The 14,179-nt window shown below is 38.2% G+C and overlaps 1 long non-coding RNA gene across 2 annotated transcripts in view; it reads left to right on the top strand.

Annotated features, from left to right (window-relative positions):
- The window catches only part of LOC133622355 (uncharacterized), a 258,689-nt gene that overhangs the window by 138,760 nt on the left and 105,750 nt on the right, over positions 1 to 14,179 (top strand). For both annotated transcript variants that reach the window (XR_009817764.2, XR_009817763.2), the window contains exon 4: positions 11,550 to 11,622. This is a non-coding gene — a long non-coding RNA (uncharacterized lncRNA). The remainder of the gene's footprint in view (positions 1 to 11,549; positions 11,623 to 14,179) is intronic.

Here is a 14,179-nt window from a genome sequence, read left to right as displayed (position 1 = left end):
GGGATCACCGCGCCCTGGTCAAGATTGTGGAAAAAAAACCCATTCAAAAATGTGGGGGAGATTCAGAAGGAGTGGACAGCTGCTGGAGTCAGTGCTTCAAGATCCACCACCAAGAGACGCTTGAAAGACATGGGTTTCAACTGCCGCATACCTCGTGTCAAGCCACTGTTGACCGAGAAACAGCGCGCAAAGCGTCTCACCTGGGCTAAGGAAAAAAAGAGCTGGACTGCTGCTGAGTGGTCCAAAGTCATGTTTTCTGACGAAAGCAAATTTTGCATTTCCTTTGGAAATCGAGGTCCCAGAGTCTGGAGGAAGACAGGAGAGGCACAGGATCCACGTTGCCTGAAGTCTAGTGTAAAGTTTCCACCATCAGTGATGGTTTGGGGTGCCATGTCATCTGCTGGTGTCGGTCCACTCTGTTTCCTGAGATCCAGGGTCAACGCAGCCGTCTACCAGCAAGTTTTAGAGCACCTCATGCTTCCTGCTGCTGACCTGCTCTATGGAGATGGAGATTTCAAGTTCCAACAGGACTTGGCGCCTGCACACAGCGCAAAATCTACCCGTGCCTGGTTTACGGACCATGGTATTTCTGTTCTAAATTGGCCCGCCAACTCCCCTGACCTTAGCCCCATAGAAAATCTGTGGGGTATTGTGAAAAGGAAGATGCAGAATGCCAGACCCAAAAACGCAGAAGAGTTGAAGGCCACTATCAGAGCAACCTGGGCTCTCATAACACCTGAGCAGTGCCAGAAACTCATCGACTCCATGCCACACCGCATTAACGCAGTAATTGAGGCAAAAGGAGCTCCAACCAAGTATTGAGTATTGTACATGCTCATATTTTTCATTTTCATACTTTTCAGTTGGCCAACATTTCTAAAAATCCCTTTTTTGTATTAGCCTTAAGTAATATTCTAATTTTGTGACACACGGAATTTTGGATTTTCATTTGTTGCCACTTCAAATCATCAAAATTAAATGAAATAAACATTTGAATGCATCAGTCTGTGTGCAATGAATAAATATAATGTACAAGTTACACCTTTTGAATGCAATTACTGAAATAAATCAAGTTTTTCAAAATATTCTAATTTACTGGCTTTTACCTGTATGCACCATTCTGACCCATAACATTTTTAAAGTGGTATATTTGATGTGAAGTATTTTCAGCATTAAGACGGTCAATAATTTATAACAACATTGGTTTTGAGTAATGACTGTTTTTATAAAAAGAAACCCCCACTAAAATTCTCAGGGATATATATATATATATATACCGTATTTTTCGGACTATAAGTCGCAGTTTTTTTCATAGTTTGGCCGGGCTCCAGTGCAACTTATATATGTTTTTTTCCTTCTTTATTATGCATTTTCGGCAGGTACGACTTATACTCCGGTGCGACTTATAGTCCGAAAAATACGGTATGTATATATATATTTTAATAATTGTTATTATTTTTTTTATTATTTATTTTTTTATTTAAATCAAGGTGTCAAAACTACGGCCCGCGGGCCAAGTGTAGCCCGCCAATGTCTTTGATTTGGTCCATCAAACATCATGAGTTAAATAAGGAATTTTGCCTGCAGGGAGATTGCATTCATTTTAAAAGACCGCCTCGATGCTGCCCATTTGTTGCCATCAAGTGGAAAATGCAAGTAATACAGGTCAGTGACCTTTGACAATGCACCGGATGTGACTGTGAGCATCATTTACTTAAAAGACCCAATGCAAACAACCTTCCCTGGTCATGGTGCAAAAATAATAATAATACATTAACCAACACAAAATGTCAACAAACCTGGTCACACATAACAGAACCTGCTCACTGAACGGTGTGGATATTATAACAAATGTGCAGGTACCATACACAATTCAAAATTACACATATTAAATAAGTGGAATATATGATGTGAAGTAATTTGAGCCTTTAATCTGTCAATAATTCACAACAACATTGGTTTTGATTTACTATTATTTTTTTGAGCAATGACAGTTTTAAAGAAAAAAAAAAAAAAAAACAGCCTGCCTGGCAACTTTGTGTTGTTACATTCAACCCTGCATTTTCCCCCCGTTACATTTTCACCTGTGTGCTCCTTTTATCTACTTTTTAATTAATTATTTTTTTTAATTGTATTTTCGCAAATGGCCCCTTGGCCGCACTTTGGACACCTCTGCCTTAGAGGAAAAAAATCTAATTTAAATAATTTGCGTGTACAACACTTTAATAAAATTATTGAATGAATTAAGCGAAGAAATCAAACAATGTACAGTTTGAGAGGCTGTTCAAACTACACGTGTTTACAAAGTACAAAGAAGAAGAATCATGATCAACATCATGAATTTATTGAAGATAAGATATGATCCATCTCATTAAGTGATTCATCACTGATTTAATGACTTATGAGGAGAACTCATGTGTTTAGAAAAATAAAATTATTTAAAATATTTATACAGTATTTCAAACTGTATACAAGTTTGAAATACATTTCAACCAACTGGAATGAAAAATTACATGACAAAATGTACCAGAGCTCCACCTACGCCTGCATTGTTGCATTGCTTCACATGCTCGTCCGAATACATACGTCATCAGATCACCTGGCAGGTCACATAAAGTGAGTGCTCCATTTATTCCAACAGTGCTCAAGCAAATTCAGTGAAGTTTCTACAAAAAACAAAACAAAACAAAAAACACCCAAATCTCTTTCTTGTTGAATTTGGTGGTATTCAGAAGTGAGATGAAAAGTGCCCTCGACTTGACTTTTTTTTTTAATTTCTTCCAAGCGCAGCTTACAGTAATATCAGTGACTTTTGGACGGCTTCTGATCTTTGTTTGTATCCACCAGTCGGATGCGGAGCAATTAAACCTGATTGTTTTGGCATTTTGCCTGTGCTGATTTCTTGCTTTTGCGACAGTGGGGGGGAAAAAAAATAAGTCAGTAAATGGAGTGGGAATAGTTTTAGAGTTTTGACAATCCAGTATACTATTATCCTGATATTTATTTTGTTTATCTTTCACAGTAAAGTATTAGTATTTAAATGTTTTAATCTGATGTGAGGCTCAGTGCTACAAGTTCTGTCTACACTGAAAATCACCTCTTTTTTTTTTACACAAACCGATACAAATAATCTCCTGCTTCCCGAGGCTGATTTCAACAACATATTCATAATTATTACCATATTTTCTGGACTATAAGGTGCACTTAAAATCTTTTTTTTTTCTCAAAACTCGACAGTGCGCCTTATACCCCGCTGCACCTAATGTAAGGAACAATTCTGGTTTTGTTTACCGACCTCAAAGCAATTTTTTTTGGTACATGGTGTAATAAATGTGACCAGTAGATGGCAGTCAAACATAAGCGATACGTGTAGACTGCAATATGATGGCAGTCACACACAAGAGATAGGTGTAGACTGCAATATGACTCAAGTAAATAACACCAAAATGTTATATGTTCCATTGAAAATATAGAACATTACATACGGCGCTCAAAAATCTATCAAAATGTTTTAGTGCGATTTTGGTAAGCTATGAAGCTCACCGCTTGATGGATTGTACTGTGCCTCAACATACAAGTATTATTATGGTGTGTGTATAAGGTAAGACATATTATCTGGCGTTTTGTTTTGCAATATTATTCAAAAGTAACTTTTCTTACCTTCTGATACCTGCTGGTCTGTATTTGGGATCTGCATAAGTCCCGAAAATGTTTGTGCATCTGCCTTTGTCTTGTTATGGGACATTCATCCTCCGCTGTTGCTATTTCTAATACAAAGTAGTGTAAAGTTCTTACTTATATCTGTCAGTAAACTCGCCATGAAAGCGCTAAAACATACCGGTGTAGTTAGTTTACATTATTCACCCAAGGAACTTTAGTTATTAGAGTTTTTCACGGGACACATTTCCGGTGGATGAGGAGATGCTGCTCCGTTATTGATTGAAGTAAAGTCTGAATGTCATTAAAACAGTTAGCTCCATCTTTTGACACTTCTTCCACTCCCGTCCTTGCACGCTAAAACAAAGATGGCGGGGAGAGAACGCGTCATACACAACAGTGTTTCTTAACCATAGGGCTGCCAAAATATAGCGGTTTCTCATCTGTGGTCCCTACGGGCCACAGTTGTACTCTGTTGTAATACACTTCTCCACCACTTGTGGCAGTAAGGACAATCTCAAAACACACAGAAGAAGACTGGAGCTAAACTCATAGTGAAGTTTTTTAAGCGTAAAAATTATGACTAAAGTGGTGAAGTTGTATTTTTATTTGCACTTTAATTTTATCGACAGTTTATTTAAGGAATATTATTAAAAATGTAGTCAGAATGGATTTCTTTAGCACTGTGTAAATGTATATAAAATTGTTTATCATCAGTTTTTATGACTCTCTTCTTTTGCAGTTTATTTGATTAGAATGTATTTTTGTAATCAGCCTCACCTAAGCCTTGATAATAGTCCTTGCAATTAACATGTGCTTTCATATCGTTTGACAATGTTTATCCTGTTAAACCAGTGTTGTCAAACATACGTACCGCGGGCAGGATCAGGCCCGTGAACAGGTTTTATCCGGGCCGCGAAACGAGTTTGCTCAGACTAAACATGAGCTGAAAGTTTTGAGTGTAAGAAACTGCAGATCTAAACGTGTCCACTGGATGTCACAATGTGACATAGCTACGCCCCCTCCGCCCGTGTGCGCACGTCACCTTTTAGCCGTGTGAGGCAACACTTCCATATTTGGACACTATGTCGTTACGTAGTAAAAAGAAAAACATATTTAGTTAGGCCTTGGCCCCTGGAGAGGGTTCCAGACTGAGGCCAAGGGGAAAAAAAAACTCATAGTCATAGCACATAAAAACATGTGTGTAGGAGGGAAACATCAAAGAACACAAACGACATTAAACACATTAAAAGAGCAGAGCTGATGCAACCAGCTGCCACTCCAGCAGTGCCATTACTACATACTGCTACAAAAGTAAAACAACAACAAATAATTAACCAATAATATATATTGCGCACACACGATTGCACCTTGCATAGACAAGCAACCAAACAAATACACATTTTCAACACCCATATACACTGTGGTGGCCTCTGCGGTGTTCCACGCCCTCGTCTGCTGGGGTGAGGGGAGCATGGCCAGAGACAGGAGCAGACCCAACAAAGCAACCATGAGAGCTGAGTCCACCCTCGGCCGCCCACCAAATCTCGGCCAGTGTCCAGTCCGCATGGATGAGCGAGGATGCGTCTAAGGAGACCGAGGTGTCCGATACCTGCTCATTCAGTCAAGACTCTGTGAAGCTTGTCCGTCTCGGCGCTCAGCGCTAGCTCCGCAGCCCAGATTAAAAATTAAAACCAATGAGAGCTTTTTAAAATTCTGCCAGCCTAATTTCCAAAAATTTAACTGGTGAACATTGTCACATTATTTATTCAGAAAGTACAAATAACGACAAATGACGATATAATACTATCAAAGTGTATAAAACAACATTATGATTTGTACATTTTCAGAATGCGCTAGGCCAATTTTAAAGAAAGACAAAAAAATGAAGTTATTTTCATTTTTAAGTTATCATGCCATCATTTTAGCAGTCCGACCCGCTGGGAAATAGATTTTCCTCTATGTGGCTGCCCTCTGTTAAACTTTAAGTAGGTTGGATATAAATATTGAGTATGATTAAAACCAAGAGTAAGATTACTAATCCAGTGTTAATATTTAAGTGGGCCCCCTGGCCCTACCTGGGCCCTGAGGTCAAATAAATTAAGAACCCCTGATCTATAGAACTGGAGCCCATTTCCCCGCATAGACATTGTGGATAAAGGCATGTAAAACTTTTATTTTGATCACTTGATTGCATGTTTTTGTCGCCCTGGTCCATGATTACTTCAAAACTGATATAGTTAACATTATGAACAAAAATAAATGTAAAAGAATCGTTATTTTCAGACTTTCCTGTTCTTCCATATGCACCATGGCCTGTGTTACCGCATGCTCTTTCAGCACCCCTTTAAGCATCTTGAAGAAAACATCAGTAGAAGTGGACACAAAATAGACTAATAATAACTTAACTTATTTTTCTCTCGGCTTATTTCTTTTTCCACAGGTTCTGACTCAGTCTTTCCCCCCTCGAGGGTGCTCCCGAATTTGCGAATTGTATATGGCTTAAATCTTTTACATATTTTACATCCAAACTCAGACCAAAAACTCTTCTTCTTCAAAGTCAGAATCATTGACCTCATCTTTTAGTTGTATTGCTACAACCTGCAAGAATGCATCTGGCAGACATATTTGATCATTCCTTCAAATTATGTGCTAAAACAACATGATTGGGGATGAAGATGCAACCAAAACATTAACTACGCACAATAAAATTGCCTTTAGCCCCGCCCACATTTCGGAGCTAAAAAGTAGGTGTCCCAAAATGTGCTGAAATATTTTAGAAAACTAAAATCACTGCTGTGTCTATTCTGGGAGATCATTTTACATGTAGACATCGTTTTTAAGTCCAGAACTATGAAATAAGTGCCAAACCTCCAATCTCTCGACTGTGAGGCCAACATTATAATCACAAGGCCACAGTGTGGTCAAATCTAATAATATAGCTCATGAATAATGAACACATTTTAATTTTAGAATATGCCAAGGGCCAATTAAAAAAATAAAATAAAAAAAATCTTCGTGCCAAAAATGCCCCCCCTGGGTACACTTTGGACAACCTCGGCCAACCGGTTCTTTTTAGGAAAGTGCAGCGATGCAGAAAAATACAACCGCATCAGTTTGAACAGGGTCAATTATTTTATCCCTGTTCATTTTTACCTTAGTGCTTGAAGTGCAGCATTAATAGTTCCAGCTTGTAGCGCTGTTCCTGGTCCCTACTGAGCACAAATGGCACACTGATTTAATCTTATATACTTGGTTTAGTATTTTTTTGCATTTCACCGGGTGTTGACAAACGGGCGACATTGACAGAAATGTTGAAATGTAATATTTATTTCACGCATTTTTACATTAGAAACCATTAGTAAATCAGAGGCTACTCAGAAGGTGAGATAACTCCTGGAAATTACTGGCTTTTAATGTCCAACGGTATAGATGTGTGTGTCCAAGTTAAAGGAAATGGCAGGCTGTCTTCTTCTAATGCAGTGATCCCCAACCACCGGGCCACGGCCCGGTACCGGTCCGTGGATCGATTGGTACCGGGCCGCACAAGAATTTTTTTAAATCTTTATTAAACCTACATAAAAAACACAAGATACACTTACAATTAGTGCACCAACCCAAAAAACCTCCCTTCCCCATTTATACTCATTCACATTCATTCGCACAAAAGGGTTGTTTCTTTCTGTTATTAATATTTCTGGTTCCTACATTATTTATCAATATAGATCAATACATTCTGCAGGGATACAGTCCGTAAGCCCCCCCGTCCTCGTTGTCGATCCTACTGTAGACCTCCGTTCCCGCGTTGACGTGCTGTGTGTCTCGTCATTCCTTGTTCCCCCTGCTTCCCGGACTACCTCTTGGATCTTGACCTCCCGCTTGGACACGGACTTCCTACGCCCCGCTATAGCCCCCCGACTTCCTGCTTGCCTCACGGACATTCGAGCATGCCTTTCCCTTCCGGGACTTCCGCCTCTCGCTCAACACTCCCGGTAACACACAACAGTTAATTCCTCACATAGTCTCGCACACACACACACACACACACACATTTGGATTTAGTCACACTTCATCCTCTAGTTCAGTGGTTCTCAACCTTTTTTCAGAGATGTACCCCCTGTGAACATTTTTTTAATTCAAGTACCCCCTAATCAGAGAAAAGCATTTTTGGTTGAAAAAAAGAGATAAAGAAGTAAAATACAGCGCTATGTCATCAGTTTCTGATTGATTAAATTGTATAACAGTGCAAAATATTGCTCATTTGTAGTGGTCTTTCTTGAACTATTTGGAAAAAAAGATATCAAAATAACTAAAAACTTGTTGAAAAATAAACAAGTGATTCAATTATAAATAAAGATTTCTACACATAGAAGTAATCATCAACTTAAAGTGATAAATAATAATGATAAATGGGTTGTACTTGTAAAGCGCTTTTCTACCTTCAAGGTACTCAAAGCGCTTTGACACTACTTCCACATTTACCCATTCACACACACATTCACACACTGATGGAGGGAGCTGCCATGCAAGGCGCTAACCAGCACCCATCAGGAGCAAGGGTGAAGTGTCTTGCTCAGGACACAACGGACATGACGAGGTTGGTACTAGGTGGGGATTGAACCAGGGACCCTCGGGTCGCGCACGGCCATTCTTCCACTGTGCCCTCTTTGGGAATTGTAATAGAGACCCATCTGGATTCATGAACTTAATTCTAAACATTTATTTTGTTGAAGTATTATTCAATAAATATATTTATAAAACATTTTTGAATTGTTGCTATTTTTAGAATATTTAAAAAAAAATCTCACGTACCCCTTGGCATACCTTCAAGTACCCCCAGGGGTACGCGTACCCCCATTTGAGAACCACTGCTCTAGTTTATATTATTATTGTTTTGGTATTATATATATACTGTATGTATATAATACATCATTGAGCTACTACTTCCCCTTGTGGTCTGTGCCGTCTACTCTCCTCGTAAACATAACAGTCTGTCTGTAAATAAATTAATAATAAATAAATAACCCGGTGGGCCCTACGGTCCGGAAAATGGGGTATATCAAAATTGCCTTAACCAAAACATAATTGTATTAGAAAAAATTAAAACTACCCTATCAAGAAAACTAAAGATGAACTCAAAACAGGTAAAGAAAATGTGGTTCTCACCCGGACTCAAGTTGAATAATAGAACAAGAAGAATCCGAACACATGGTGAACGAACATTTCTGAACAGCCGTGTGGGGAGTAGCTCTGCCTCTCTCTGCCCCTCTGGTTTGCATTTTAAAGGAGCCTTGTCTCCAATCCGGAGATCCGGGCCTCACGTTACCTCGCAGACAGACTGGTGTTGCACCGCCGCACGCACTTGAGTAAAAATCACAACCAAAACATAACACCTCACGCTCTCAGGTGTAACAATATAGAGCCACTTTCAGGCTCGCAAAGGCTTGAGGCAGCCTTTTATTGTCCCGTTCTTCTGAGGCAATTAGATGTCATTCTTGAGATAATCAACAGCTGCTCCCCGTCTTTGTGTGTTGTTCGCCATAGCGTGTGTGACACCGGGGCCGCGGTGTTCGCAAAGGCATTCGCGTCAGTGCACATGTTAACACGTCTCACCTAACCCGAGTGATCAACAAAGATGTACGTATGCTTGTTGATTATATTCAGACCACATCCGTCTGCAAAACTCACCAAGGAAACATTTCGACGCTAACATTATTTTGCCGTGCTTCTGCGTCTTTAACGGAACCAGCGCCATCACGGTCAAATCAGCCGTCATGTAACATTCATAGACGGTCATCAAATATTCAAAGTTGTAAAATGCCGTGGAAAAAAAATCTACAGCTGTTGGCACTCAAAGTCCAACCAGGAGTGTTTGCATCGCCGATAGTACAGCTTGATATGCGTGCACACGAGAATATGAAATATTTACGTTACATGCTATGTACATTTAAACTGCTTGCTCGTTTATTAGTGAATGCTTGATTTACCACCTAAGACAACCTGTCCTGGGGACGGCGGTTGGATTTGGAAACATAGAAAGTAGAAATGTTCTGTTAAAAGAATAAACTATCGCCATTGTAACACAATCGGGAGACACGTGTACGAATAAATGACGGTTTATAGTAAACAAACTCTTCCTTGGTCACCTTAGAGCAGTTCTTCTCAAATATCTCACACTCGCCGTACCATCTGTCTATGAAAAGTCATAAGTACACCTCTGCATTTACATTGTATCCTTATTCAAATTTAAGAAAACAATAGTAGAAATATAGAGCAATTTACAACAACGAATAACCTTATCAACATTCTTTCATAGTCTGTAAAATATTTAAATTGCAAATATTTTGCCTGAAATAAAAAAAAAAGTACATCCTTATTTAAAACTATGCACATTTTTTTGATCGACTTGAATCATTTGGTGCTGAGGAATACAATTAAATTACAATTAAATAAACTCAATGAATAATACATTCAAATGGATCGGCAACATCAACTCAGGAGCACAATATATAAAACATTTTAATAACATTTTGTGAATGTCAAAATAAACCGACTATCGAATCAATCATGGATATATATATATATATATATATATATATATATATATATATATATATATATATATATATATATATATATATATATATATATATATATATATATATATATACTACAGGCCAAAAGTTTGGACACACCTTCTCATTCAATACGTTTTCTTTATTTTCATGACTACATTTACATTGTAGATTGTCACTGAAAGCATCAGAACCCTGAATGAACACATAAAGTGGATTGGATTGGATTGGATGTACTGAACAAAAAAAGGTGAAATAACTGTGAACATGTTTTATATTCTAGTTTCTTCAAAATAGCCACCCTTTGCTCTGATTACTGCTTTGCACACTCTTGGCATTCTCTCGATGACCTTCAAGAGGTAGCCACCGAAAATGGTTTTCACTTCACAGGTGTCATAGCTTTGAGGCCTTCAGTGACAATCTACAATGTAAATAGTCATGAAACACATTGAAATGAGAAGGTGTGTCTAAACTTTTGGCCTGTACAATATATATATATGAATGTTGTCTGTCTATCTGTGTTGGCCCTGCAATGAGGTGGCGACTTGTCCAGGGTGTACCCCGCCTTCCGCCAAAATGCAGCTGAGATAGGCTACAGCACCCCCCGCGACCCCAAAAGGGACAAGCGGTAAAAAAATGGATGGATGGATGGATGGATGTGTATATATATACATATATGTGTATATATATATACATATATATATATATATATATATATATATATATATATATATATATATATATATATATATATATATATATATATATATATATATTGTTATCGTATTGGGTGGTGCCCAAAGATTCACAGCCCTAGAAGTCAGAATTACCAAGCACGTTTTGTAGTGCGCCGCTGTTTGAAGCATGATACTGATAAAGCATGTCACATGTACCCCCCCGGGCCCCCTGGCCCTCCTGTAATTTGACTAACACAAGACATATTTTCCTCATGTTAGTCAAATTACAAAATGAAGGATGTAATTTTGCTATTTGCCTTGGGCCTTTTTCCGCTGTACAGTAGTTTGTTGCGGTTTACCTGACACATGAAACGTGACAAAATGGGGGGGCTGCACTATCCACTTTAGCCGTTAGATGGCAGTAGAGTGTTTTGTGGCAGCGTCAGTTGCTAGGTAGAGTGGCGCTTTCCATCATTTTCAGCAGACTGCTTTGCAAAATGATGAACCCCCCCTCTTCCACCCAGGAGTGGGACCATATAAATACCTTCCCTGCTGTACATTTAAAATCACCGCATCAGGTGTACTTAAGACCCTCAAGTACATCTCCTCTGACATTAATAGATGTCACTTTGCCATTCAGGTCCTGGTGAGAGTGGCTCTGAAAGCAGCACTTATGGAAAAAGAAGCAACAATTGAGGAAATGGATGATGGAGGTAACGCAACACCCTTTCTTCATAATGAAATTTTCCATAGATATTATTAAGGTATTCATTCATCAACCTGTGCAAAAAGGATCTCGTGTCCATCACTTCCAAAATAAACTCAGTTGCTCACGGGCTTTGAGACTGAGCACTCATTTCACTAAAGAAAGACGTGTGCCAATAGGAAATTTAGGCATATGGGATTTTTAAAGTATGACCAGGCCTAATAAACTGGCTGAAAAAAAATCCAAAATCAATTGCAAAAATCGGACTTTTAACAGCGACTGGACAACAAATTATGAATGTATTGAAATTGCTGACTTTGATGTCTTTTGAAAGGGAAAAGCGGTAGAAAATGGATGGATGGATGTATTTGTGGTTGTGTTGTTTCTGACTGTTTAACTCTGGCGATCAAATCTGGTTAAATACATGTCGCGCTGAATTTTAACAGCAGAGGGCGATAGAGCTAAGCCTTGGTTTAATTGTGTTGAACCACATGTGTGCAATGTTTGCTGTGTGTGTTAAAACTAAACCTTCTATTTTATTTATGTAAAATACACAATGGAATTTATACTTTTGTAATGTTTATATTTTCAGGAAGACGTATAACTAAATAAAACTGAGGACGGAAAATAACTGAAAAGAAGGAACATCAATCATAAACTAAACTTGTTAACTATCTGTATAGCTGCACACGCTGGAAAGTAGTAGCAAAGGCAGAATAATGAATTTATTGACAGTTAAGTTAAAGTTAAAGTACCAATGATTGTCACACACACACACACACGAGGTGTGGTGGAATTATTATCTGCATTTGACCCATCACCCTTGATCACCCCCTGGGAGGTGAGGGGAGCAGTGAGCAGCAGCGGTGGCCGCGCCCGGGAATCATTTTGTGCAGTGTCAAAGCTGTTGTGTTTAGTTTGTAAATAAGTAAACACAGTCTCAAAAGAATATAACCCGCAGAGGCACTTTCTAAAGTAACATATGTTGATGTGCGGCCCCTAAGACCTTGGGCTCTTGAAACTGCGGCCCTCTTCGTTATGTAGTTGAATAGCCCTGATGTAGACTCTGGAAGAAGAACCGGTTTAAGTGTTTATTTGACATATTTTGGTTTATGGTTTAGGATGCCAAAGCGGACATTAGATACAGTAGAACAGTAGAACCTCAATGAACAGGGTTTGTAAATAGAAACGTTCGTATATTGGAGCACATTTCTCCATAAGAAACAATGTAAACATTAATTATGGGTTCCGGCCTAGACAAAAGTCCATATTTTACTAAAAGTTTGTACACTATATAAAGCGCTATACAATACTGTATGTCAAACAAACAAAAGTCAAAACAACAACGAATGGCTGAACAATCCTCTTACGTAGCCCCCCTGCCGACACGCACACACACTGTCACTAGCCCTGTGGTGCACTCCCAGTTTGAACTCACAAAACTCCCTAACTTTAAAAGCCTTCTTGCTACGATGATTAGTAATAAAAAATAAATTCCACTTTACCTTGTCGTTTATTCTTGCAGCGGGAGGAAAGGAGGGGGAAAGCAAAGGCGGATACATAATGAATGTTTCAAACCACACATAACTTGTCCATTGCTTTTTTTTTTTAGACTCACATTGGTTTGGTATAAGTATATTTAAAACATGTATAAAGCTTACATTTTACATATTTACATTTCATGTTCTTTTCCGATTCATAGCAATTTAGTAGCACATATGTCCACTTCCTATCCTCACTTTGTACACAATTTACATCACGTTCCCTAAGATCCTCTTCATCCATCCATCTCACTGTCCCTTTATTTAAACTGTCCACCATGGGTGCCCGAGCTTTCAGCCGCTCTGCCCCACATTTTTGGAACTCTTTACCACCAGACCTTCGTAACTTAGATTCAATATCCCTCTTCAAATCAAAACTCAAAACACACCTACTCCTGACTGCCTATTCATTGTAATCATCTTTTCTTCTCTATCTTTGTTGTTTTTGTTGTTGTTTTTTATCCAATTTGATTTTATTACAATTTATTGTATTATAAATAAAATGTATTATTATTATTATTAATGAAATACAATAGATCTAATAAATAGTTTAGTCAGTTATGATACACAAATGAGATGAATAATATCTCATTTTCAATAAAGTTAAAGATGTTTATGAGAATCTTTTTTCCTTGTACTTTGTCCACACTTGTAGTTTGAACTGGATGATATTAGTAAATTTTTTAACTTCTTTGTTTAATGCATTAAAATTTTAGTTCAACATACTGATATACTAAAGGTTTTAAGGGTTGTACGTGCATACAAATGTTAAGTTAGATTGTTTTCCCTGAGGTTATACTTCTCCTCTTTTGTTGAGAAGAATTGTTGTACTTTCAGGTTATAGTTTGCTTTGTGCGTCATTTTAGCTGTTTGCAAATGCACCAAATCATAGACTTTCAGTATTTTTGATTCAACAAATAAAGTATTTGTATGTTCTCTATGTCCAACATTATGTTTTATTCTAACTGATCTTTTTTTGTGTGACACGATCAGTGAATGAAGCGTACTTTTGTAGTCATGTCC

Source organism: Nerophis lumbriciformis, linkage group LG23 (genome assembly GCF_033978685.3).
Source record: "Nerophis lumbriciformis linkage group LG23, RoL_Nlum_v2.1, whole genome shotgun sequence".
Lineage (NCBI taxonomy): Eukaryota > Metazoa > Chordata > Actinopteri > Syngnathiformes > Syngnathidae > Nerophis > Nerophis lumbriciformis.
Note: the sequence above shows the minus strand (reverse complement) of the source record. Positions and strands in the feature narration are given on the sequence as shown.